This window comes from Anser anser (assembly GCF_964211835.1).
Source record: "Anser anser genome assembly, chromosome: Z".
NCBI classification, from domain to species: Eukaryota; Metazoa; Chordata; class Aves; order Anseriformes; family Anatidae; genus Anser; species Anser anser.
The window spans coordinates 76,931,519-76,958,824 of record NC_139723.1 but is presented as its reverse complement, the minus strand read 5'-3'; the positions used below and the strand labels follow the sequence as shown (position 1 = coordinate 76,958,824).

The 27,306-nt window shown below is 45.4% G+C and overlaps 1 protein-coding gene across 2 annotated transcripts in view; it reads right to left on the bottom strand.

Moving 5' to 3' along the window:
- The window catches only part of CCBE1 (collagen and calcium binding EGF domains 1), a 95,855-nt gene that overhangs the window by 25,446 nt on the left and 43,103 nt on the right, over positions 1 to 27,306 (bottom strand). The window lies entirely within an intron of this gene.

Below are 27,306 nucleotides of genomic sequence, written 5' to 3'. Positions count from 1 at the left end.
AAAAGAAAAAAGTATGTTTTACAGATTCACAGTTTTGTGTGATTTGTGCTGAAATATCTGCAATACTGAGAAACCACCCATTCAGTCTTATCTTTTAATTCAGTAACTGACGTAGAAGAGTGCTAAAGCCATGGCAGTCAATGACACAACACTCCCCGCGACAATCCTCAGCCATCACAAATCATCATTATGTTGAATATAAATCAACTGTCAGTTGCAACTGACCACTTAAAACAAACAATGCATTACTCCAAACTATGTAAAAACAAACTTTGGCTTCATATTTTATCCACTTCCAAAGATTAGCTGGAATATAAATTATGCCTAATGAAGGTTGAACATCTGAAGAGGAAGCCTCGCTTTGTTATGCAAACAGTGGTCCCTCATTAGACTTTTCTCCAAACACTGCTGTGAAGTTTTATCTGAAAGACAAACAAATGCAGGAGGAATGGGTTCAAAGGTGCATCGGGGAGGCTGCTCATACGCTGCGAGCCACGCCGAAGGCTTTCCAAGTGCACATTCATCTCCTTCTGTCTGCAGAAGAGGGGAGGCTGATAACGGCTTGCCCGTAGCTGCTCTCTGGGGGCAGACACAGCCCAGCCTGAGAGGGGAGATGGGAGAGGAGAGGAGGGCATCCCCACCGTGAGATGCTGGGCTGTGGGGCTGTGCCAGCCAGAACCAAACAAAGAAGAGGGGAACAGAAGCTTTCACCATTTCTTTTCTTCTCCCACCTGATTTCCAGGCTTAGCCCCCTAAAAAGCCCTGAAGCAGCTTGGGCAGCACAGGCAAAGCTCAGAGCACGCAGCCTGCTCCTGGGGAAGGGCTCACCCTTGGGTGCCTTGCAGAGCCACCCCTCTCCTCTTAAATCGCCCAGCTTTTGGGTTGGCTTTCTTGTGCCTAAATTAAGGTTTTACGTCTTCCTGGATTCTTTTGGTAGCCAGACAGCTTGCCCCATTCAAACCTCCCTGCCACATCTTGCCTGCCTACAACACGTGCTGAAAGAGCAAGCACGTGGCTCCTTGTACCCCATGGCAGGAGGGAAGTCCCCGCGCAGTCAGTCCCCATGCACCTGAGGGACAGCAGGTGATTTTGGGAAAGCAGCAGCACCCAGGAGCCTGCCACATGCTGAGCTGTGGCCATGAAATTAGCTTCCCAAAGTGCAGACTTGAACAGGGGCTCACTCTAGGCAAGGCAACTGGAAAAATCATGCTGTCCTAGCAAACGTCCAACTCTTTACAAAATCACTAGCCTCAATGGCATCTTGTGGGCATGAATTCCACAGGGAATGAGATGTTCTTGAGAAATTATTTCCTTGTTTTGAGCCTCCCATTCAATTTTATTCAATTTTTCCATGATTAACTGGTAAGGAGACCTGGAAATATTTTCTCCAGCTACCTGAAGATTTCTCCACTTGATGAAAGCCTTAAATCACACCAAAAGAAGTGGTACAGAGGACGGATGCCCTGCCCTCAGACTCACACTCCAGAAACCAATTCCCTATGACACTTGGTTCCCACCTCACGGTTGTGGATCTCTTTTAGTGCAGTCCACACTCACCAGCAAGCTTCAGCCATCAGCATGATTTTGGCAGGGAAACTGCCACTTTAGGGTTAACGCACAGGAAATACAATATGCCAGTACTGGTTTCCCCAAACATTACATTGCAACCCTGGGACTCTTGCATGCTTTCCACATTCCCGAGGAGAAATCTGTCAAAATGATGGACACACAAGCTGATCATTAGCAAAGGCATTTTAATAGCAATACTCATTTTCAGAGATCCAGCTGCAGGTTGACATGTCTAATCAATGTTGCACAGCAGCGATCTCGTTATACATAATGAGAGGAAAGGGGGGGGGGGGTCCCTACCGATAATTTTAGCTACTGAATAACTTTCAGCTCAACAGTTGCTGCACAGCCGTACGTGTGAGCATGCAGCAAACACCAAAAAACAGGCAGCTGGGCAAGAAGCTCAACCTCTAAAATCTGGATCCACAGGGAAATTAAATCGATTCATTAACATTGGGTCTGGTTTCCAAAAGAAGAAGCTTTTGGCCGATGTATCTGTTACAGCTTTTAAGAGGGTGCTTCAGCTGCTAGAAATAGGAGAGCGGCCCAGCAACTTTTGATTTAGGGTCAAGCATGTGATACCAATAAAAAACCCTGTGGCAGGCTTTTGTGGCCTGTTGCCTTACAGGCTGGGAGGGGAGCTGACCTTTCTGCGTGTCCCCTCCCCGTGCCCAGCACACAGCGATGCACCGGCACGGCCCCCCCCAAGCCCCGGGTAGCCGCTTGATAGCATCGCCCCAGACAGGCAGGACGAAAGGCAAGATGCAAAGAATGTGGCTTCATTAAGCCACGACTTTATTAAGTTAGCTTATCTGGGAGCTATCAGCAGCGCGGGCCAGGACTCCTTCCCATAATTGTTCCCACCTGGCGCAGGGCTGCCGCCACCCCCAGCCCAGCTCCGGGTCTGAGCCAGGACACCGGTGGCTCTGAGCTGGGAAAGTTGGGCTGTGGGAGATAGACAGGGGGGTCTCTGGGTCCTGCAACAGCCGGAGTGCCTTGGAAATGCAAATAATAGCGGGATAGTGAATTAAAGTGAGAATTAACCTTTGTCTGCCGGCAGTAACGTGGCAGCGACTTGGCAGGTGACAAACGGAGCTTTGCAATGCGTTATACAGGTTTTTGTTAACTTCAGCAGAAAGGGCAACTCCTAAGCTTTATCACAATAATCATGTTGTAAAAGATACATGATGGCCATGTAAAGACCGAAAAAATGGGAAGGGGAAACGTGAAGGGAAGGGCAGGGAAGGAAAAACCCGATGTTTTATATTGGCTTCAAATGAACATAGTAAGTCAAGGAGTCTCTTGCTACAGATGTCAAAAGCAGAAACAGGAGAGTCCGCTCTAGGAAATATTTGTCTCCTAGGAGCAAAGCAGACACAGAAATCCCTATGCCAAGACAGAAAGTGAATTACTACAATAAAATATTATCCTTACTTTTTCCTTACGACACGGAACCTTTGGGGTGGCTCCACCCAGACAAAAGCAATTCGGGCAGAGGTGCAGTGAGATGTCTTCCCTGGAAGATGCAGCAGCTCAGTAGGTGGTCGGGCAGGTCAAATCCATTCTGTCTGACACAATATTTCTGACCTACCAATGTCAGAAGAGTTGCAGCTTAGGGGCCATAAGAGCTGCTTAACTCTTATGAGAAAATAATGATAATACAGTCAAGCTGTCATTGCAAAAAACTCTCCTATCTTCATCTCTTATGTTTCAGAACTGTGTCAAAAAAGCAAACCAAACGTGAGAAAGCCTGCACCATGAGAAGCAAGTGCCAGCATAGGGTTTGATATTTCATTAAAAAAGTGAATCCAGAAAATATTCAGCATCCAACTGTCAGAACCCAGAGAACATCATTTATTGCCTGACAATATTTCCATTTGGTGCTGGCGGTTACAAAGACAGGCCAACTGATGAAAAGCCAACACTTCTCCTGACAAACATATTTAATCAGAAATCCAATTTCCTATTGGGAAAAGCTAGAAAAAAAAATAATGTGACTTTTACGGACACAATGTTATAATGTGAACTCAGAAGAACTGGGGCCATATCTTGAAGTCCTGAGTCAGCAAAGGCTGCGGCACGGCCGTGTTTAATTGCACAATGCAGACTTTGTTGGAGTGGCTTCTTGTTGTGTCTGCCTGGTGTTCCTCTTTGATCATCCTGACTTTCAGAAATACACAGCGCAGCCAAAATGCAAATAGAAAATACAGCAATTAACCTCCAAAAATGGTCAGCTGTCCAAGCAAGCCAAGAAGGTACCTTAAAAAAATATATATATATATTTTTTTCATATTCTATGTAAAATTCAAATGTGGGCCAGGTCTGTCTGCCAAAACACGCACAGACAAAGCCCATCTGCAGTGCAGTTGCATTTAGGCAGTAGTAGCTCAGTAGTTACATGCAGTTTTGTCGTAATTTACACACAGAGAGCAGATTTATTGCAAGATGGTGTAAAACTGAAGCAACACGCTTTATTTTTATTTGCCTTTCCGTGGGATGCATACCGAAATCTTGAGTAAGAGAGGATGGCCTCGCTGCAGACGCTCGCTCAGCATACACTTTGCCATGATTTCCAGACTTAGTCCTGTTTCACGGTTTTGTAAAGAGATGATTTATGTTCACCCTGGGTGTGACACAAGGGTCAAGGCCAGCTCTAGCCCTTCCAGTCACCGTCCCAGCTGTGAGTGAATAACACAGCGTACGGTGAAGGTTTTGCATTGCCTACCAGGTGCAGCAGCACCTAGGACCACAGTAGATATATGTGCACTGCTTTCTTTCTCTTAACTGACTGAATAAAGCAGGATCTGACCGAACAGCCACAGAGACCCACTTGCACCAGCAATGCTGGAGCTCAGACCTCTGACAGTAAATCACTGCAGCCACTTGTTTTTTCTGAAGGTCAGATTTTCAGTAACTGCCTGAGTGTAAGTCATGTTTCTCATCAGCTTCCTCAGTCAAATAACTTTACTCATATATTACTGTTTTCTTTTTCTTAAAAAACAACAACAACAACAAAAACAACAACCCCACAGTCCTGCTATCTGCTTTTATTTTTTTGCTCAGATCTGGTTATTAAGACAGATACTAGAAATGAAGTCTCATTCCAGTTACTGCTTTTGGGAAGTCTTTGATCAGATTCACAATTCCTGAGCTCCTCTGCCGTGAGCAGAAGCCAGGGACCAGCTCCTCCTCTGGCAAACGCTGAACTGCTCTGGGGAACCGTGCCAGGCCTTGCCCAAGGAGGCTCTGGCTGATGCTCTCGGATGCTCTCAGACATGCTCCTCGGCTGCTCCTTGTTGTAAGGTATTGTTAACAGACTCCTCTCCCAGCTGCTCCAAGTCCTGTTTCATGTCATCTTTTTGATGGTCAGGGGGAGTTTTATGGTGATAGGGTGATTTGCAGCCCCTGCAGAGCATGCCATGTGTGAACGCGTGGAGCACGTTCCTCTATCAAGGAGAAAAAAAGACTTGAAGAGGTGCAAGAAACCCTGCACCACCAGGGGGGTATCAGTGGGGCTTGGAGAGGCTGCGTGAAACCCGAGACTGCACAAAAAGCAAAACATCACAGCTTTGGGGAGTTTAACCACCAAAACGGTCTGTCCTACGTCCTTCTTGTGGCAGTCCCTGGGCCTCTGTCCCCCCGTCACAGAGCATTATGCTGGGGTTGGTGCTTTTGTTAAGTAAATTTTGTGCCAGGAGGTGTCCAAACCAAGTCTGGGCTGGCAGACCCCCTCCCTGAACACATCTCCATGGTGTCAGCAGATCAGCAGTCCCCAGAGATCACTGCATTTGGGCTATTTTAGGACTTTGGGGATGCAGGAGAAAGGGTAGGGATACGAAAACTCTGCAGGCAGCCCCACAAGAAGAGCACTGCTCGTGAGCTTCTGCTCACCAGAGAGGGAAGGAGCAAAAAAAAAAAACCAAAACAAAACAACAAAAAAACAAACCAACAAGCATTTGGGGCTCTTCTGGGCAGAATACAGACTTAGGAGATGTCTCCTGCAAACCTTCCTTCCAATTTGTCTCAAAAGAAAAAGGTTGCGTTGGGGATTCCACTTCAAACCAGTGGACTGAGGCTTCAAATTTTGGTGGAAGTCATAATGCTGTGCCCCAGGGACAGGACTAACATTGCCGAGTGTTGCTGAACCAGCACCTTGGTGCCACAAACCCCTGACCTAAGCACTGAACAACGCACAGCATGGACCAGCCAGCACTGCTGGCAACCAGCAATTACCCTACAGCTGCTGGAAAAGCCATTTGGTGGATATTTTACATGCATGTGAACATCATCCTCAAAATCACATAGTGATTTGTTCTCTTCTGTCTTGGATTTTTCTTTCTCTCTTTTTTCTTTTTTTTTTGTTCCCCTAATGCAAGGGAATGTTCATGTGGTTTATCGCTACACAGCACGTCAAAAATAGCAGAATGATTAAATAAAAGACTTTTGATGTTTCTCATCTGCTTAGACTCAGCTTTATATACATGCTGTCAGCTTTGTCTTGCTCTCTTTTCTTAAAAATTTCTTTTATTTTCTGGCATTCTACCAAGAAAATGATTTTGTTTGGTTTCTCAGGTGAAGTTGGCATGGATTTTACAGAATCAAACTGATGTTTGACAGGTGTGAAATTTGATGGGAAGAAAAAAAAAAGAATTTTATAAAAAGATGGCACTGTTTGCATTTGCTGCATAATCAAGTGAACTGGAAAAGTACAATGCATCCTCATTAATATGTTTGAATTTATAAAAACACATAGTTTTCTACACCTTGATTAAAACAATCTAAAATTTGGCTCTGTGTTTTACAGTAACTCACTGCTTTGAGATATAAAGGAAAAAAAAAAAAAAGCAAGCACAAAGGCTTTTTTTTTTTTTTTCCATCACCTCTGACTTCCAACCAGAGGACTGTTGGCCAAATTTCCTTCCAGGTCCATAAATAGCGTGTCCCACTGACGGCACACGCTCAGTGATGGATCTGCACAAAGGTGAGCCAGAGTACAGGATGCATCGCAGCACATCTGTCCTGCCCCTCAGATTTTTAAGCTTCCATGGCTCTTCATTCTGTGGCTCCAATTCCCGACCAAATATCCATGTGAGATAGACAGAGAGAGAGAATTTCCTTCAGAAAGGAAGGCAGAGCCAGCGCCGTGCCGCAGGAGCTGCGCTGGCTGGCTGCTGGGCTCTTGCTCTGTCACTGGAGTCAAACAGCAATAAATTGCTGGCAGGCGCTCAGCCTGGCTGAGTGCAGTCCAACCCAGCCTCGTTTATATAGCATCTTTCATCAACGGGATCATGAAAACGCTGCATAAGCAATGCCTAATAAACTCCTTTTGATAAACAATGGAAGGCAAGCGCCTTCTACACACGCACACACAGAAAAGCTCATCGTAGAAACTATGCAAGGAAGAAGATTTCTAAAGCTAGGTCTCCAAACAGGACATAAATCCCAACCAACCTCTGGAGACAAGCTAGTAACTAGGTCTACGTTCACTCAGGGGTGAGCTGCTGCCGAAGGGCCTGATCCTGATTCTGCAGAAATCCCTGGCAGCTTTGCCACAAACACGAACCAGGTGGGAAACGGGCTCATCGACCAAGATTCAGGATAATGCTTAGGCACGTGCTCAGCTCTGAGGGTGGGCTATAATATCACTCTTATGAAGAACATTTGTAGACAATCACTCGTGGTATAAAGTTAACCAATTCTGGATGACATTTGTTGCTGCAGACAGATGCTAACCTCTTTCTGATTTTGGTGGGTCCAGGATTTGACTGAAGTCTGCTCCCCCATAGATCCACCTATACCCACAGACAAACACAGATATAACCCAGGCTTTTCATATGAAGCATTAAAAATATGTATCTTAGAAACAGTAATTTGATTTCAATCATAAAAAGAAGATCTGTGATCGTTTCTGAAATCCAGCTCTGTAAAGAAAGCGAGCAAATAATTTCATCCTGTGATTTAAAGAGTCTGGAACTGGGAAGAGCCAGACACAAAGCCATCAGCTTTTAGGAAAGTCAAATACCATGGAAAATAATTTAAGACGCAGCTCCGAACATCTCGTTCTCTACACTGGGTACCCACAATGTTGAGATGATGCCAACAGAGTGTGGGTGTGAAGATGATGGCCATGTTTGGATGCCATCTCTGCCTCTCTGGTGTGGATACCTCATACAGAAATGACAGCTCTCACCATGCAGGAGTGGAAGGTGAGGTGGGCTCGTCCCAGATCACGGGGAAAAACAAAGAAACTAAGAGTCACCTCAGCAAGACAGATGTCTTGTGTTTCTGTCCAACAGAATGGACAGGGCCATTTGAACAAGACGACATTGCACAAGCCTGTCCCTGACTCGCACTATTGGCTTCTTCATGGTGCACAGGAGAACCAAACCCAACATTTCACCCAATGCTCAGTTGTCGTTCCCTTTCATCCTCCTGGTGATGAAAGCAAAACTGAACAAAGAGCACATCACCGCTGGTCATGGTGCTCTGAAACCACCCACTGATACTGGCAGCACTGCAGATGAGCAAAAAACAGAAGCAGATAAAAGCACAACTGGGAGGTAAAAACTCCTCCACGTATTCCCCAACAAAAGTATTGTATCCAGCAGGGAAAGGCATGGCGTTGCAGAGGCTCTGAGACGGGATGCCACCCCTCTGGTTCCCATGCATCACTTGTTCTGGTCCAAAACCTCATGGGCAAATTTTCTCCAGTCTGATATCTGAGATACATTCAAGCCTGTATCACCATCACACTGCATTGGGAGCTTTTCCTCTGATAACCTCAATGCCTGAAAGTTAAGGGGCAATAAAATTCCACTTCTCTGCTTTCATCAAAGCCAAAAAGCTGATGAATCAAATGGCTGCGATCCAAAAGCCTGTCTCGCCTCCTCAACAATAAACACTTTTAAAAGGAAATCACAGTAATTAGCCACCACCTTGCTATTTCCATGCAAGAAAAAGGTTGCAAGGCATTTCCTGGACATTGTCTATCCCATCTACAGATGAAGGGTATTAAATGGCTCCTATCTTTAAAGCATGTGCCTTATAAGAGTGCAAAAAGCATAGCCATCTAATTTTATGTATTATGAATCACACAAGAGTGCTTAACAGCCACTTATACTAAAGGATTTTTATCCTTCCAGTTCTGGCTTGGAGTCACAGGGCATGACCCTGCTTCAGTGCAGCCATGGGGATTTTTCAAGTCAAGTCTTCAGCCATCCTATAATCAGCAGATAGAAATCATAGGAAAACAAACAAACAAACAAAACAAATCAAAACCAACCAACAAACAAACAACAACCAAACAAAACAATACATAATTTTGGAATAACAGATTTACAACATAATTTTGGTTGCAAGGGCCCTTTGGAAATCATCCGATCCAAGTGCGTCTGGCAGCAGAGCGAGCAGCTCAGAGACTCATCCAGATGCGCTCTGAACGTCTTCTTACATGGAGATTGTCCCACTTCTCTGGGACTCTCTTCCAGTGCCTAACCACTCACTGTGTATTTTCCTCCTTTATATTGACTTAAAATGTCCCTTGCTGCACCCGCAGTGCTTGTCTCACGTCCTTTAGCTGTGCACCTCTGATAAAGGTCTGGCTTTGTCTTCTCTTCATTAGCTCTTCATTAGGTAGCTGGACATGCCAATTAAATTCACCCCAGAGCTCCCTTTTTTCCAGATGGAGCCTCTGCAGCTCCCAGGGGCTCCTCTCTAGCACAATCTGCTCCAGCCCCTGAGCATCTGAGCTCTGTTTGCTGGTAAGCGTGCAAAACTGTAGGCAACCAAACCAAAGAGTATCACTAGCAGACATTTATTATATCTGCTAATAAATATATATATTTAAAACAGATTAGATAATTGGAAAACAAATGGAAGGAAGGACAGAAGGACAGAAGGATGGAAGGACGGAAGGACGGAAGGACGGAAGGACGGAAGGACGGAAGGACGGAAGGACGGACGGAAGGAAGGAAGGAAGGAAGGAAGGAAGGAAGGAAGGAAGGAAGGAAGGAAGGAAGGAAGGAAGGAAGGAAGGAAGTGATTTGCTAAATTGCAATGCAATTGCAGCTTTGGTCTCCTCTCATTGTTTTCTTCCCCCCTTTCCCTCCATTTTCACCATAAAATTTTAAAAGGAGAAAAACTGAAAAAAAAAAAGCAGTAAATCTTGAATGAAATACAAAGCTATTTGTCATGACAATAATTTCAAACAAAAGAGCTGGCCAACTCTGATCGCTATCTAAGCAATAAGACCAAGTCAAAATTGTGCTTCTAATATATTTTCAACATCAATAGCAGCAATGGAATTAACTTCTTAATGTAAGGCTTTGGAAATCTCTACAAAGACACTAAAAAAGATATTATTTCAAGAGCGTTTTACTGATCCAGATGTTTCTCTCCTTTTCCCCTCTCTTTTATTGTTCCCAGAGAAGACCCTGTAAAAGCTGAAACTGCTTATTAAGTATACAGACTTAATGAATTGGACAAGGAAAGAAATAATTCTTAACATAACATGTTCACAAGCCAGATCCATGTCTATTGTCCACAGATATGATAGCAAAATACTCTATGTATACAGAGCAGTCTCCGTTAGGGCAGAATCTGTCTCCATGAACCGCTTCCAGCACACAGAAAAGATTTGTTTCTAAAAGGATACAGCATGAAAGTTTGCTGAATTATGCAGTGATGCTGCACCGCGGCCCCAGCGCCAAGAATTATTTTTAGAGGCACACATCTGCAGGTTATTTTTTGCAGGGGAGCGTGGATGGAGTAAATCCTGAAACAATTTGCTAAGCAGACAAGCATTACTGGAGCGAGCTGTTATTTATATGGTGTCACGAGAACGCTTGGTATCTGCTGTGGCTGCCGCTGGGACGCGGTGCCGGGGTCGGCGCTGGTCTCCCCGCCTGGAGAGCTCAGATCCTGCAGTCCGTGGATGATGGAAAGTTCACGAAGCAGCGTTTTTGATGTGGCAGTTTGGTTAGCTCCTCCGTTAGAAATGGCAGGCTTAGGAATGCAATCTGGCACTTCTTCCTGCCAACAAAGGGGCTGCAGGGTCCAAAGCACGGAGCGCACCAGGCCTGCTGTACCCTCCAAATGACAGTGCATCCTGCTCTTCTTTAATTCGTGGGCAAGTGGGTGGCATGAGGCCATTTTTAAAAATAAATGCAAAGTTTCCAGAAACTTGTTCACAGCGCAGTGTCCCACACATGGCTCAGCTTGCAAACCAGATGGAGCCTGAACACGGTGTCAATTGCCCATCAGCCACATACTAATTGCATGAGCAACCGCGCCGCGTCCTAACCAAGCAAACCGCAGCCCAAGCCCAGTGGAGAGTCTACTTGCCTAATTTAACTGCATTGACACCAGCTTCTGCTTCTCCCCTTGCATTCCCCATCCTGACACTGGAAGATGATTTTACCCCCGAATAACCTACTGATGTTGAACCCAAGGTTTTTGTGATGAAACACTATCAAATCCATTCGCACTCTGGTGCTTGAGGGTGCAGCCACCCGCTCTGCCTGCTTGCTGTTTGCATGCTCAGCAGGTTGCAACTATGCAGCCATGCTGAAACCATGCTCCAGTTGCAGCCTTCTCTCTGATCCACTGCCCCCAAAATGGGGATGGGCTCTGCTTCCATGTGTGATGCCTGGATGGCCTGAGATGGGAGCAAGAGGCACTTTTCTATGGCCAGTTATGGAACATGCAGAGCAAATGGGTGGAATGAGCCCAAGGAAGAGTGGAGCTGCAGTGCGACAGCCCTTGCTGCTGGAACAGAGACCTGAAGTTGAAAAAAAAAACACCTCTGGGAGACAAAGAGGGGAGGTCACAAACCCAAACCTGGCCTTTCTTCAGCCAGCCAGTGAAAATGTCTTGTGCTGGTGGGGATTACTTCTGATGAAAGCATGGGGGGGGTCTCGAGTGTGCTGACTTCTGGGAAGAAGCTTGCATAACTTCTCACACTTGATGCTGGAAAACAACAAGCAAACCCCATCCCTCCCATCTTTAAAAATATCAAATCCATTGCTCATCTAAAACAGACCTTCCCTGTGAAAGGAAAATTGCACAGTCAGGGTCTGTGATGTTGGCAAGCTTGTGCAGCCTGGGAAGAAAAAGGCAGCTTTAGCTGGGTTAGCCCCTTAGTCAGAAAAAACAAGGCACAAGAACTTGGCCCATAGTACAGCTGGTACCAAACGCATTTGCTTCACCTGGAAAACATTTTTTTTATTGCTTGATAAGCTTTAGTCTCACTTCACCTATTAAGAAATACGTATTTACATGTAAAGAAGTAGAGCATGGCTTTCTCCTACAATTTGTATAATCTTAGTATTCTGTTGAGGCCTTTGCAAAGTAGCAAGCAATGCTTCTAGCTGTCATTTTGGTTTTATTGGTGCAAAAACAAAAAACCTTTTGTTGTTGTTGTTGTCTTGCCATATTGTGTAATTAGACTTGTGCTAATTGGGTATCACCATTGAAATATAGTCATGTTTTCAGATAATAGTGCCTGCAGGCATGTCTAATTTGTACTAATCCTCCCTGTCTTAAACAAGTGCAAGCCAGGGCTGAATCTGCTGGAGCTGATGGATCAATTCCAGTCCCAGGCAAAAAAGTGCTGAGATCACTGGAGGGACTCTGGCATTTGAAGCGTACATACAGGCTCAGAATTTGGACTCAGAAGGGAATAAATAAATAAATAAATAAATAAATAAATATGTGCAACCAGAGCAAGATCAGGATGAGAGTTCCTGACCAATTTAACCCATCATTGTGCGTTAACCTCCTTAACAACCCAATTGTGGCACTCAGTGGTTTCATCCATTGCAGGATCTTTTCAGCTCACACACAAATGTTTGTTTTCTTCTGGATATTGGTTTTGGCTCTGTCTGCCTTATTTCTGTGAGCCATGACGAAGGTAAGCATACCGCTGGGTGTCAGCTTTAAGACACGCTTGCTGCCAGCCCTATGCATGTCTCCTTGTGGGAGCCCAGCACTCGCCATAGCTCTCCCCTGGGCTTTCAGCACGTTGACACAAGGACAGTTTTTTTTTTTGTTGTTGTTTTTTTTTTTTTTTTTTTGGTAGGCTAAATGTGGTGCACGTGGACAAAACCACTACCGTGAGTGCAGCTGAGGCGTTATGGTGTGAATGTCTCACTACCCTGACGTCTGCCAATAAACCTGACAAACTTGAGGTTACTAGCACAAAGGCTATAGGACATCTCCAGCCATGCCCCTCTCCTCAGGAGGTCCAAGCACCACTGGGTGCATGGATAGGCGAGTACTCATCCAGCTTGCTATGCATGCTGTAGGTACGTCCTGATTTCATGAGGAGCTTCCCAGGCTGCCACACACCTCAACACGTCTCATCTGCCTTGGCCACCTCAACTGCATTGGCAACAACCTATGGTCAACTATGGTATTAAAGACTTCTTTATCTGAGATTAATTACGGGGGAAGTATCAAATAGCTCAGGCTCTTGAAATCTCTTTTCCAAATGAAACAAGTGACAGCACTAAGAGATTTTTGCAGCAAGAAAACTATGGCTGTGGCCTTGGCAGAGTCACTGCTCACAAGCAGTGGCAGATGCTACACTTATGGACTGCCCAGGATGAATCACAACCCTGATGATAGACAAGAGTCATCACCTTCATCTAAAACAAGCAACTGGGTAAAGTTTGGGTGATTTATTTCTATTAATTCATGGTCTTCTGACATGTTTCACACTGTGACCACCATTACTAAACTTTCAGACATTTTCAGCTTGATGCTTTACTTTAATAAGTGTAATGTAGACTGACTGCTAAGGAATTCTAGAAGATAAGGGAGTAGCAGTGTACTTTTTTCTGTCTGGCTTGTCCTGACCAGTGTGACCTTGGCAACAGTCACTTCGGCTCTCCCTGAGTTAATAGCTCTCCCTAAAAACACGTTGTCTCCAAAAAGTGACACCTCATGTGAACACATCAGCATTGAGTTTGTGCTACCCTTCGGAGACAATGTTAAATATACATCTGAGGCTAAAACAGTATCAGCAAAGATGGTGTTAGCACTGCAAGACTCCTCTTCCTCTCAGAACACACAATTTGCATCGATTGGTACTGCTGCTAAATTCCCACCGATTTATCTCCATCTGATACCTGTGTGATATCTTTGATCCACTCCACAGTTCACACCAGTAAATACACTTATATGGAGGTAACGTTTTATGAAGAGTAAGAGAAACAATTTGTTCTGTTTCCTACCCTGTTCACAAGTTGGTTTTTATTCCCAAAGCACTCAAAGGAAGACATTTTATTCCCAAAGCACTCAACATTTTTACAGCCTGAGATATCAATCTGATTCCGCAAAGTTGTTTGAAAGTGTTATATTATATCTGGCACGCTAATATATTTGGAATAAAGGTTTGTGGTGTAAAGCAGACTCCCCCAGACATATACACGGAGGGCCTCATACTCCAAACTGAAATGAATATCACCACATTCCTCAAGAAATTGCACCTCTTCGTTTGGGTTTTCCCCCCCTTTTCCACCTAATGAAGTGCTTGTTCATCACTGTTACAACCTGATGGGCACAGTGTGTATTGCATTCTCACCATCTGCATCATTTACATTCCTAAACATGGAATCTCAGCCAGATGTCTGACTTATCTCCAAGGCTCTGACTCCAGGCATATGGTTTTTATTTAAATGAATCACAACACTAACAGAAATCTACTATCTATTATCTATCACTGCAGATAGTAACTCAGAATAAATTTATCTTGGGCTTTTTATTGTTGCCCACACAGACACTTCTGTGGATGAATCTCCTGGATTGTACTAATAAAAATCCGATGAAAGGTAAGGTAGGATATTACAACACAGAATACTTCATCACAGATGAATTTTGCAGATTGCATTATGCACAGCAGAGAAACATGCAGCCCTCAGTTATTATTTTGTGATGCACCAAAACAAACTGAGTTCCAGAGATACAAAGCAACAGCAGGAGGTCACCCCAAGCTTACGTTTCTATTCATTCTTTGAAGGATCCAGCAAAATCCACAGCCCTGGCGTTCAGCAGCAATCATCATGTGCAGGGGGGTTGTAAACGTGAAACAACCCCCCTCTCTCCTGCTTACACATTGAATTTGTGGCTTCTGCTGAGAACTCCCATGGTGTTTTCTGGCACAAAACCCCACGGTTTCCCTTGAAATAAAACCTACACCTTCATTTAGAAATGTGTAGTATTACATGTTTTTTAATCTGACTGGGATTTCTGGACCTCTCCACACTCCTAATTATTACTGGTAGCAGTAATAATATGTTTTTACTTCCATGATGTTAACCACTATAGCATGAGGTTTGCAAATAGAAGCTATGTTTAACATCAGGAGATGTCCAAGAAAACTGACAGTCCCTTACTTAGGTTTCCCAGACTTCTCATTTATATAAGTCCTTAGATTTACTACCAAACGAGCACAACTTTATAGCTTTCAGAGCAGAAAAATATTTTTACTAGACTGACAACAAAGCATCCCTGGCAAGGACCTGAATCCCAAGTCTTTATGCAGACCTTGGCCAAAACAACAACCCCCAACCCCTATGCATTTTCAAACCTGAGCTAAGACAGGGCACGGGAGGGCAGATATGCATGGACCAGGACAGTCTCCCACATCAGCATATTGTGAGTGCAGGATAATCAATGCCATCTCATCCTTTGCTATACATACACATGATTTTCTGTGAAGAAGGTGAAATTCATCTTGAATTCACCACACTAGTGTGCGTGGCAAGGGGCTGGTTGTGCACAGATACCTCTGTACTCAAAGGAGAGGGACAGACACTTCTGCCAAGTGGGTTCAGCAGGGTTATCCCATTTTTTTTTTTTTTTTTGTCTATGTCACCACTTCCCTGCTGTGCACAGGGAGGGAAATCGAAGGACACGGAAGGGGGAGGATCTGCACCACAATGACCCACAGAAATCTGCATTCTTGCTCACGTTCTCCAGCCACAGCCTGCTGCCCTCCTCCTGCAATGGGGTGGGACACGGTGGAGAGACACTGTCGAGGCCCGTCCTTGAGGGAGACGACCAGAGCATCCCCACACACAACTGCATCACCCAGCATGGCAGGATGGGGGTGATCTGGGGGTTTGACAGCCAAGCGTGGTGAGCCAAGAGCTCCTGGGGAGGAGGGTCAGCCTCGGGGGAGCTTGTAGAGGGGTGCTCTGTTTGCAGAGCCGCAGACAAGGGCAGCCACCCCCTCAGCTGGGTATCTCCTGAGACCCTCCCTGTGGATTAAAGTGTTTTGTAAACCAGGATGATGTTGCAACGTCAAAACTTCACTGCTTTTGGACCACGCAGGAAACCTTTCCAGAAGCAAAGCCAGAAAAAAAAATGCAGACTGCAATCATGTAATTAAAGGCTGAATCATAATAGAGAACCACAAAAGTCCAGTGACAATTATGTATGCATGCGTTACCACCGGCTTTTCTTAATTTGCAAGTGCTGAACCTTTTGCACGTTTATAAGGTCACTGCTGTGTGCAGCAGTGCTTTATATTGATCACCATTGCCAGCGCACCTAATTCCTTTCAGTGCTCCTTGAAGCTCTCGGGGATGACGTTCTTCCCCTGTGTTTTTTCCAGCTAATTCAAAGACACCTGAGCTACTGTGGGGTGTTCTGGTGTGGGCCTGGCAGCGGGACAACTGCCTGCAGCTCTGCTCAGGCACTGCTTGGCCTTGCTCTGTGTTGATGCATTCTCCATGTCCTATGGCTTTGGGGGTGAAATAGGGACAAGAGGACTTCTATCCCCTGTGGGATGTCACCAAAAAGCAGTTAAGTGGTGACCGTGACCAGTTCTTGTCCAACGATGGTCTTGGAAGTAAAAGCTGCTGGGGACTGATAAAAAGTGACTGGTGATTGTGCTTTATGAGCAAGCCCTGTGGCTTTAGACTATCTTCTTTTACCTGTGCAATGCAAAGCTAGCAGGGAGTCCGACAGAAACCTCCTGCCCTGGAACACATCCTCAGGGCTGTCGGGGTGCTACCTGATCCCACCACCGTGCTCCTCTACAGAAGGATGGGCAGGGGATGCCTGCCCCTCCACGAGCAACGAAGCCATTCAGGGAATAGCTGAGATCTTATAAAAATGATGAATGCATTTTCTACAGATAAAGCCCGGTAAGTTTTATGCTGCTACCTACAAAAACACCAACTGCACAGTTTCTGAGGAGATTTAGCTGTCGCGTTTTGACAGCGATGGCAAAGAAGAGCAAAATGGTCAAGACAGCTCTTGTTAGAGCTGGGCAGTAAATTACATGCTCTGCTCCATCCACAAAGAAATGTTTATCATCTGTTGCCAAAAACCACACAGCGCCCTGGTGTTTCCTCGGGCTTGCTTTCCATTTCTCCAGCCACCGAGGAGGCTGTTACCCTCAGGAAGTCTCATTTAGAATAAACAGTTCTTTATGTTCATTATCATAATTCCCAGGGAAAGGGCTGGAGGTAGCTAATTAGCAATTAAGCGTGACCGACCGAGCAGCCTGGGAGCACCAGGCTGGACCCAGCTGATCTGCGAGCGCATCTCCCAGCCGCAGTCAACCTCGTGACTCTTCCTCCGGCCTCGAGGGCAACCGGGCTTTGAGCTCGGGAATTTCTTTTTTTCTTTTCTTTTTTTTTTTTTTTTTGTGAAAAACACTTAGCTATGTATGGGGGAATAACTAACAATAGTACTGTTTCAGGAAATGACTGATTATAAGGAAAAAAAGATGAAAAGAACCTGTGTCAAAGCGTTTCAGTTCCTCGTTGAGAAGCAGTGTTTCTGAATCAGAAGTGACTGCTTCTGGAAGGCACAAAGGAGATTCCGAACCCCCAAGCACAGGTGTTTTGGGGGAAACCTAAATTGCACTCCTTGATTTTTATTTATTTTTTCCCAGTTCAGGCTCTGAGCCCTGAAAAGTGCCAGCAATGCCCACAGTGTCCCCAGCTGGGAAGAACCAGAGATTCGGATGAAAACCAAAACATGGGATGCTGGGTATCCCACCACTGCTGGGTTTGGCCCATCATTCAGCCAGCAAGGGGAAAGCATCTCACGGAAAAGACAGAGAAGAGCAGGTCTGTTTTAGATCTGAGCACAATGGACAATTTTGCCAACTAGGGAGTTACTCGTGGACTTTTCCAGCAGCACAGATTTTTGTTTCAGTTTAATGCCTTCACCCCAGATTTAGCTCAACTCCTAACAACAGGGGTTAATCTCCTCTCGTTAACATGGCTTGTTAAAAGATCACAGCAACCCCCCTACAGATTTAAAATCCACAAGCTGAGAACCTATTAACCTGCTGAAAGCAATGGCAGGTTAACAAACATTATACTCTTGCTCTGGCCCTTCTGTAAGAGAGAGGCTGGGTTTTGTTCTGCTGCTTGCACTACCTAAAATAGCTGCTTTCTCAGATATAACTTGACTGCTGTTGGATGTTTTGTAACAGGCACAGAGATGGTCTCACTTTTGAAATTTCTAAGATTTCAAAGTCCCACAAAGACAGTTTTCCAGTTCCCACTGGCCTGCAGGAAATGCTTGTAACCCGTGAGTTTGAATCAAAACAGAGCATTTTTATCAAATCTTGTTCAAGTTATTTTTTCCATTACCGATTTCTCCCCAAATCATTATTTACTTATACATTCTTTGCTACTTGGAAGCACAGGAGGAGAGAACAAATGCATCAGTCAGCAATGCACTGAGGATCATCTCTGGAAACGCTAATGGCTTCTCGCTCAGCGAGCACATTTTGATGTAGGCACATCTAATCCAGAAAGCGAAGCTGAGAGAATGGCACCATTTCACACGAAAACACGCAGAGGTGGCCAAAACCCTTATATAACACAAAAGGATCAACAGAGCGGCTGAAAAACAAACCTCTGCGGTGCTGGACTGCGCTGCACGCACGATGCCCCAGAGACTCGCCTGCCCTGGATTCGGCAGGGCGTTCAGATAGCTGGGCTTCCTAAATAGATGAGGAAACACATCCAGACCCCACCGTCCGCAGAGCCTGGGTGAGCCAATGTGCATTGGACACAGAGGGAGAGCTCCGAATTTGCACTGAGCAGCATGTGCTGGACGGTCCCATCTGCTGCCCCCTGCACGGATTTGTCCCTGCAGGCCAGAAGAGGGAAAGGACAGCAAGGAGAGAGGGTCTGGTATGAGATCCCCAAAGAAAGGTCACAGGGGGAGTAAAAGCAAAGGCGACGCTGAATTTTGGTGTTGAATTGAAAGCAAGGGAGAACACGCAGGAAGAGCTGAAAAGGCAGGTCTTGTTCTGCACGGAAATTCGGCATCTCCCTCCTGCATGACCGCACATGGCTCCCGAGCCTCTGCCTGACTTTATTTTCCCTAGCATTCCCAAAGGACCTAAGAACGGATGGCACTGTCTTGCAAAAGCGGGACGGCCCTCATGGGGTGACACCACGGAGCTGCTCCCTCCCGGCCGCGACCTGATTCCCCCAGCGCTGAGCTGCTTGGAGCCAGCAGCCCCATAGCACAGAGGGGGGTGCCCAAAGAGCAGGGCACAGCCTGGGCACCCCATCCTCATCCTCAGCTGAACGCCACCTGGCCAGCACCCAGCACCTGCCTGCTAACATTTCGTATAAACTCGTGCTAAGTTTCAGCCTCTTAGAAATTGCTATCAGCCGAACGCCAGTGGCCCACGGCTACAGGCTCTGCTTTGATTTACTTCCAAGCCATTGCTGCAGATGGGATTGTCGAGCAAGAGCAGCTTGCTCTCAGCCTGCCCAGCTACCTGGGCTGGTGGGGAGGAAGATAAAGCAGCCCTCCAAGTGTTATGACAAGAAGCCTCTTAGCAAAAACGAAGCAGAGAGGCTCTGTTTACAAGAGCCGCTTGTAAATGGAAACCAAAACCTAAATTTGAAAGGAAAACCACATGGCCATAATCTCTCTCCCGTGAAAGGAGTAATAATTCCGATGTCACCCTGCAAGCTAAATGGTCTCCCCTATCCAAAGGAGGATTACCATTGCATTCCTGGACCATACCTGACCCGCAGAGCACTCTGCAGCGCGGGGGGTGGAAAAGGCCTCCCCCAAACCGCTGCACCTTTCCCTGGCATAGCCAAACCCAAGGTTATGGAACAGCTCAGCTTTCGTTTACAGAACAGCCCAAACACTTTTTTTTTTTTTTTCTGGAATGAAACCTCGCTGTGAATGTTTCCAGCAGGGATGGATATCAACCTGCTTCTGCCGTTTCACTGTCAACAGGCACCATGCGACGCAAGCGATGGGTTCCCTTCTTAATGTTGCACCCAGTAACTCAACTTCTAGGTGAGAAGTAAAGGGGGATTTAGGAGATTGCTGCAGCATTTACCTTGCCAGTGGGCATCCTACACAAGGACTGGCCTTTGGCTTGTGCTTCCTCCCTGGAGAGGAGGAAACAAATCCTCCCACCTCCAGGCACGGCACCCGTGGAATTTTAGGGCTGGCAGCAAGTCGCAGAATCATCCAGTGGTGGCAATGCAGCAGCTGGCAAAAAGCATTGGTTATTGGCTTTGCTAGCACTGGGTAAAGTAAACAGGGAATAAGAGAGAGCATGAGAGGAGGGAGACTAAAGCCAAAGTCCTGGTTTGCACGTCTCTTCCAGCAGCTCCCCCAAGTAGGGAGCAGCGTGTACCCACACAGGCCATGAAATCACAGGCATAAATAAACGCATAAGAAAACAGGCAAGTCTCTCCTTGAGAAAACTCAGCTGACAGAGGGAAACTCCTGCACACAAGACATGCAACACGATGCCAGGGTTTTGCTCCTCCACAAAGCGGTTATGATCAAAGGGCTCCCTGCAAAGAAATCCCTCCAGCAGGGACCTCCCGCCCTCACCAGACGTGAAACAGCAGGCACGTGCACGAAACCCTTGCCCTCAGACACAGCCATCCCCTCCCAACACCCACAGCCACCAGCCTCTCGGTACTGGGAGGAGCAAAGCAGCATGGATCAGTGAGCACCGTGATGAAGACGGTGCAAAAGCACCCTCACTGACAAGCGCTTTGTGTGGCAAATGCTCACGTGAAGGTGTCTGAAAAACTGCTGCACACAGTGCTTCTCAACCCCAGAGCCCGGTCAGCTGAAATGCCCCCAGCTACTGATGGTTTTCCCAACTGATTTCCAGCTTTCATCATGCTTGAGCATGCAACATGCTGTAAATTACAGTAAAAGTGTGGATGCTTTTAGCAGCATCATACTCAGAAATCCACATCAAGGAAGAATCCATAAAGCATCACTCTAAGGCAAATCATTCAAGCATCAGAGGAACTAACAGCTGGGCTGAAACCCTTTTCAGGTTTAGCAGTGGTTATGTTCCAATAAACCACTGCTAATTTAATGTAGGTACGCAGGGTGATTTTCCTCTGTCATACATACAGCAGTCATTTTACAAGAGCTAAAATTTTGCCAGCGTCCGTGGGTCACTGTGCTAGACATAATGACAGGCTGTCCTGTTGCAAAAGGGAGTGGCTTTCTTAGTCAATTATGCCATTATTTCCAAAAACATGCTTTAAATGACAGGATATAGATCTCCATGAGTCTCTTCTGAGCACATAGCTCCATATAAGTATCATCAGTGGAGAACCATTTCAAAAAACAGCCGGACCCACAAGACCAATGGGGCTGGATCGTGGGAGAACGCTGGCAAGAAGCACAGCTCCGCAACAGTGCAGCAGCCAAGGAAAACAGGGCTGTGCTGGGGCTGCCCTTCATCCAGATGGAAAAACACAGATAAAAATTGTTAACCCCGCAGGTAGCAGCCTTGCCATGACCACCACATTTCTAATTCCAGGTGGTGTTTATTATTTCTTTTCTTTCAAGGGCTCAGAGCATCTCTAGATACTCTAGCAGCTTGTAAGAGACACAGTGATTTCCACACCACAATGCTCTGTACACGGAAAGTTGCATGTGAAAGGGAGAGGAGCATTGCTGTTTTTTTTTCCCCCGAACTGAAAACATTTTGCAAGATTGTGTTATCTACTCCGCTACACAAAAGCAAAATTTGGACAGGGGCAGGACAAACAAGCGAGGACTGATTTGCCAGAGGAAGGAAGGAGGCAGGAGCACTGCTGGTCACTGCCATGTGCTTCACTATTGGACCTACGTGACAAAAACAGCCTCAGGATTGCGATAGGATGAGCCCACAAAAGCACAACCCTGCCCAGGGCAGTGAGCACATAAAAAAGGACCCCTGAAGCAAGCAGAGAACGTGGCACTGGGAAAATGGCATTTCTGTTATTTATTCTGCATCATGAAGGTCCTCCGCAGTGCTGCCCAGCCCTGGTGCCAGTGCTCTGCAAGCATGATAGCTGTGCACACCCCCGTGCACAACACACGTCTCTTTGCACTCTTTCACATGTGCATTCGCAGGAGGCTAGTGCACGCTGCTGCTCTTCAGAAAAGTAAGGAAATTCTGCACTTAGGATGCAGAAGCCTGCAGAGCTACATCCATTAGGAAATCACTGAGATCGAACAATTCATTCATTTTTTTCAGTTAAATAATCTGTGTTGTATTTATAGACTTCTCTGCAGCATTCAGTTGGAGATATGAGTTTTTGCATTTTTGGAAAAGACGTTTCAACTTTTTGCCATAAATTCTTGACCAAGCGCAAGGAGATGCAAAGGAAACATGAGAAGTGCTCTTACCAGTGGGCTAAGAAAACACTTCAAAACCACGTGTCAGCTAAGGACAGATTCATGTGCAGCACGTCCTTATCTGTGCCACAGAGTTTTTTGAAAGTATTGCTGCTATGAGAGATAAAGAAAATTTACTAACATGCATACATTTCCAGCAACGCGCCTACATTTCCAAAAGCCACTTTATAGGATTCAGCTCAGAGAACAGAAACTGAAGCCAAGAGGAAAGATTACAGGATTAGAAACACCACGTTGAGAGCAAAAGGCAAAGCATGACTACTCAGAATCAGGATGTGATCAGTGGGACTGGAAAGATGAATGAGTTGTCCAAGAGCTGTTTTCTAATGACTAGCTATTTCTTTTTATACAGCTAATTTTCTGTAGCGAGCTGGGTACACGCTTCCCCTGATACACATAGAAATAAGACGAGCCTGTGAAGGAGGAGTCCTCCTTTCTTTGCCAGGTAAGGAGCTGAACACAGGGAGATCAAGATACAAAACCTCTCCACTTGCTTCAGAGCAATCTGTGACCACAAAAGTCAGAGTTTTCAGGGCTTTTACACCATTCTGCTTGCTCAGATCCTGGTTCCCACTGACTCTGGGTGCAGCTGTGAGTGCTCGCTGCCGCAGCAAATGCCAACCCAGGGCCCAGGCAGGTAGCAGGGGACTGCCAGGCACTGCTCCTCATCTCCTTTTTTAATTTTGTCACATTATTGGAAATAGGAGGATTGTAAGTCAGGAAAGTAGCTTCTCACATCAATGACGTGTCTTGCAAGGCAACAGCTGAATATATTTTTCATTTCTGCTTTAAAAGCTCAGTAAACTAACCAATACCCTACTACAAATTCAAATAAGGTCCTGCTTTGAAGTCTAGCAGTTTCCTCTGTGCTAGAATATTATCTAATTTCATAGTTTTTGGAATCTCTGGCAGAGCCACAATGCCAGCTATACTATTGGTTTTCTCTTTAGATTTCTTTTTAAACATATTGCCACAATGTTAAGCAAACCCAGTGACTCTAATGAACTCTGTTTTAAATGAAAAACATGTTTTGTAGCACTTAAAAATCAATCAAGCTGCCAGAGATTGCTAAAGTAACTGGTATGAATTCCCTGCCATTTTCTGCATGTGAAGGTCAAGCCTGGGAGATGAGCAGGCTCTCGGAGTTTGCAGACTGACTCCATCTGTTACGCATAAAGTTCAGTTTTGGCAGTGAAAACACTAGAGAGGGGGGAAAAATAATTAAAAAAAGTCTTATTGTCTGTGTTTACTAACGGCAGGGCCCAATCTTGTGGGGAGCCGTGCACTTGGCGAGGTGGAGGGGAAAACGTGCGGACACCCACATGGGGTTCACCCCCCTGCTTGTTCTCATTAACCCCCAGAAATCAGCATCATCGTGGCAAACTCCCAGCTCCAACGCTGCAGAGGCACGAGGAGCCTTTTATTTATTTATTTATTTATTTGTTTGTGTGTGTGACCTCAGCTTCCCCTCCCTGTTCCTTGGGCCAGGATACCTGAGGTGGAGGATGCTGAAGCCATGGCATCACTCATGGGGTGTCCTCAGCACCCGCGATGGAGAAAATGTTTGCCCCTGTGGAGGGCTGGCGCTGCCGGCCACAGCTGTACCCTGTCTGCAGACAGTGATAAAGAGGGACTCATGTTTTTAATACCAGAAGGCGAGAAGACCTCATATCAGCAAGGACACGAGAGAGGGAGCCGCACAACAGCTCACTCCCCGGCATTCCTCCCCAGCTGCGATTAACGAGTGCCGACCATCAGCCGCGCTGCCCGAAGGGTGTGCGACAGCCACGAAAACGTGACTTTGTGCAACACAGGAGGCTGAAAAAGCAGCAACTAGGGGTGATTGCCCCACATGCAATGGGACACGTGTCCCTCCCATCACAGCTGGGCTGCCTCCTCCCACTCGGTTCAGGTCACTACCGTGGAAATACAAGATGAAAGCCACCTCCTTTCCAATATATATATATTCTTCCATTTCTGATGTATCCAGTCAGGTGTTCCTCCAGCTCTGGAGGCTTTTTATCCATCTGCCCCTTATCCACCAAATACCAGGTGAACCCCAAGTCCCAGGGATGCTGCGGCAAAGGGTAAAACCACCTTGCAATGCCCTGTCTGGGCTGGAAAGCCGCTGCCCATGCTGGACAAAGCTAAACTCAGGGCATTCCTCTGATGTGAGTCACAGCATGTGCCGAGGGAGCCAGCCTGCATTACCAGCTAAGTAACAACTGAAAACAACCCAATAAAGGGAACAATGTTATTGCATCTTGGAATTACACTTGTGGTAAAATGAAAAACTTTGCAACAAACACAAAAGTCTGCTGGAGGAGAGGAGAGGGGAGGAGGGCTATTAAAATGGAAGCCAGATCTGAGCTTCTTGTCAGGCTGAATTCTTTGCTGTGAATAATAAGCTTTTACCACAAAGAGAAAAGAAAGTTTGTTCACTAGCTGGGATTTTTCCAATACCCACACAACATCTAAAATCCTACAGGCTCTCTTATCCCAATGAAAGATAATTACTCTAAAGAATATTCTTCAATGAACCCTTAGGGGACAAATTATGATACGTCTCTGAAAACACTCTGTTCTTTTCCCCCCACGAAAAAATGTTCCCGTGCTTGTTTCCAGGAGGTAGGCAAAGCGAGCACTGCGGCGAGCAGAAAGGTTCTTTGGAAACCCATGTAATATCACACACTCAGGGGCAGCCTTCCTGCACCGTTCACAATACTACAATTTTGCAAAATCCAGCAGAGTCAATCAGGAGTCCCAAAGAGCAGCATCCCAGTGGAAATTCCCAGCGAAGGTACTTTGCTATCCAGGCTCGAGCACCACAGGCACTTAACAGACATGCATGCACATTTGTCTGCACTCGCTGGTATAAATCTTCCTACGAGCACTGGGGAACATTGGCCAGCAAATTCGTTTTTAAGTGTCCAGGAAATATGGCCTGTACGCAATAAAACAACTATTTTAAACAGGATGCAATAAGTTTTTCATGTAGGATATTTATGTTGCTGTGATGTTTTATAAATAACAGAGTAAAAATAGTAAATAAAAAAGGATTGAGCTTCTGGTGAACACACAGACTTTTTCAATCATGTCGGAGGTTGCCAAAAAATGCTACTTTCTCATCCTACTCTAACTGTCAGTTACCCACTGTTTCTTTGGAGACTAATGATGCTGTGCACCATCTTTGTTTTCAAAGATGTTAGGGTGCAATTTTAGTATCTCTATCTCATCTGAAGAACTCTTGACAATGTCATCAGGACTGCAACTACTTCTGAGCAAGCATTATCACCAAAAAGTGAGGGGGAAGCACCTGAACACTATTCAAAGTACACACAACCCCGCAGAATATTCAAGGACTGATTAATGCCTCATCCTATGCATCAGTTAAAACGAAAAGTTAAATTTCATAGCTATCCGTGACAAAATTCTGCTATTATCACTGGAATTACGGCGGGGCAGGGCTTACCCTTACTGCCTCTTTTCTATCAGTACTGTATTTTTGATTGTACAGCACTGACTATCTAAGCACCAGAGTCAGTCCACATGGAGGGAGCAAACCAAACCAAAATATTTTTAAAAGGCGGCATTCCACGGATTGAGTATTTTAAAATAGCTACAATAGGAATTATTTTATTTACTTTTCCTTTCATTATGTAGAACAATGGCATATTCCAGGCTCCCAGGAAAATTATTAATAGCGCTTTGTTGATGCTGAGATCGGAGACTACTCTGCATGTGGTAGGCAGAGTAACTCACAGGCACTGGCTTGGCTCCTGCCCCAGGAATTTTACAATGATGTTGTCCAGCTTGCTTTGCTCCAAACTACCTTCTCATGCCATATCGCAGAGCCTCTCTTCACCAGCATCTTCATTTGTTGCTTGAACCAGACATGGTAATTCCCCACTATGTGGCTGGTGCATGCTCAGTCATGTCAAGGGAGGGCTCACGTGCAATAACTAAGAGGATGGAGTTGGTTCAATATTTGCTGTAGCTGTATTCCACAAAGTGGTGAGGCTTCATGCCATGCTATTTTGTGAAACAAATTAGCTCAGCTCTACTAATTTTCAGAGTAATTGGATCCTCATGCAATATAAATAGAGAAATACATGTATGTATTCATTGAAATGGTTAAGTGATTAACTGCGAGAAACTTATCAGACGAACTCAGCCTTCACATCACCATATATAAGCTATGGAATTTGAAAATAAAATCCCAGTTTTTTAAGTACCTCTCATGAGCTCCCTGCTAGCTGGCTTATCTCTAACTCCAGCGGGCCTGGCCAAAAACTCCATGCAGACTCATTTGGCACTGGAAAATGTTGATTAACCATAATGTAAATGTCTTCTATGACTGTGTCAATTTTGATGACACCTTCAATAGAAAGAATTGGAGAAAATTTGAAGAGCATGTAGAATTTTCTTATACATACAAAAAAATTCCAGGCAACAAAATATTTTGAAATTCTTATTTCTACCTCATTCCAGAAGAAAGCATGCCCAAAGTGCTGTTATTTCCTTTTTTGTTTGTTTGTTTTGGCACATTGGTTTGTGAAGCCCTCTGTAAGACTGGCCTCTACTCCTGACTTTCAGTACACAACCAATCCCAAATAGCCTGGGTTTGATCCCACTAGGATGAACGATGGCCTTATTCTCCAGAGAACCAAGAACGTGCCACCGCTACCAAGTGCAGCCAGGCTCGTGGTGCGTAGCGCTTCCAAGTGTCTCAGACAACATCGATGGCAATGGTTAAGAAATGAACTTGTGATTGAATGCCGTGTTTTTCTATTTATAATGGATATCTTTCATTCTGTTTCCAAGAACCTGAGTAACGTAAGCATTTGTTTTCTAGAAAAAAATCTATTTTCCTGCTACGTGCAGTGCTTGTAATTTAGCTGTGAGCTCGCACACTGATTTCAGATAAAATGTCTGTGTGCTCTCCATCACCAATCTGGCAAGTTGTTTGCTATGATTTACTTTTACATACAATGTAAATAAGTGTTCTGCCCCTATGGGTTACTTTTAGCTTGTCAGTGCTTCATTTACACGTTGCAATCACCCATTTGT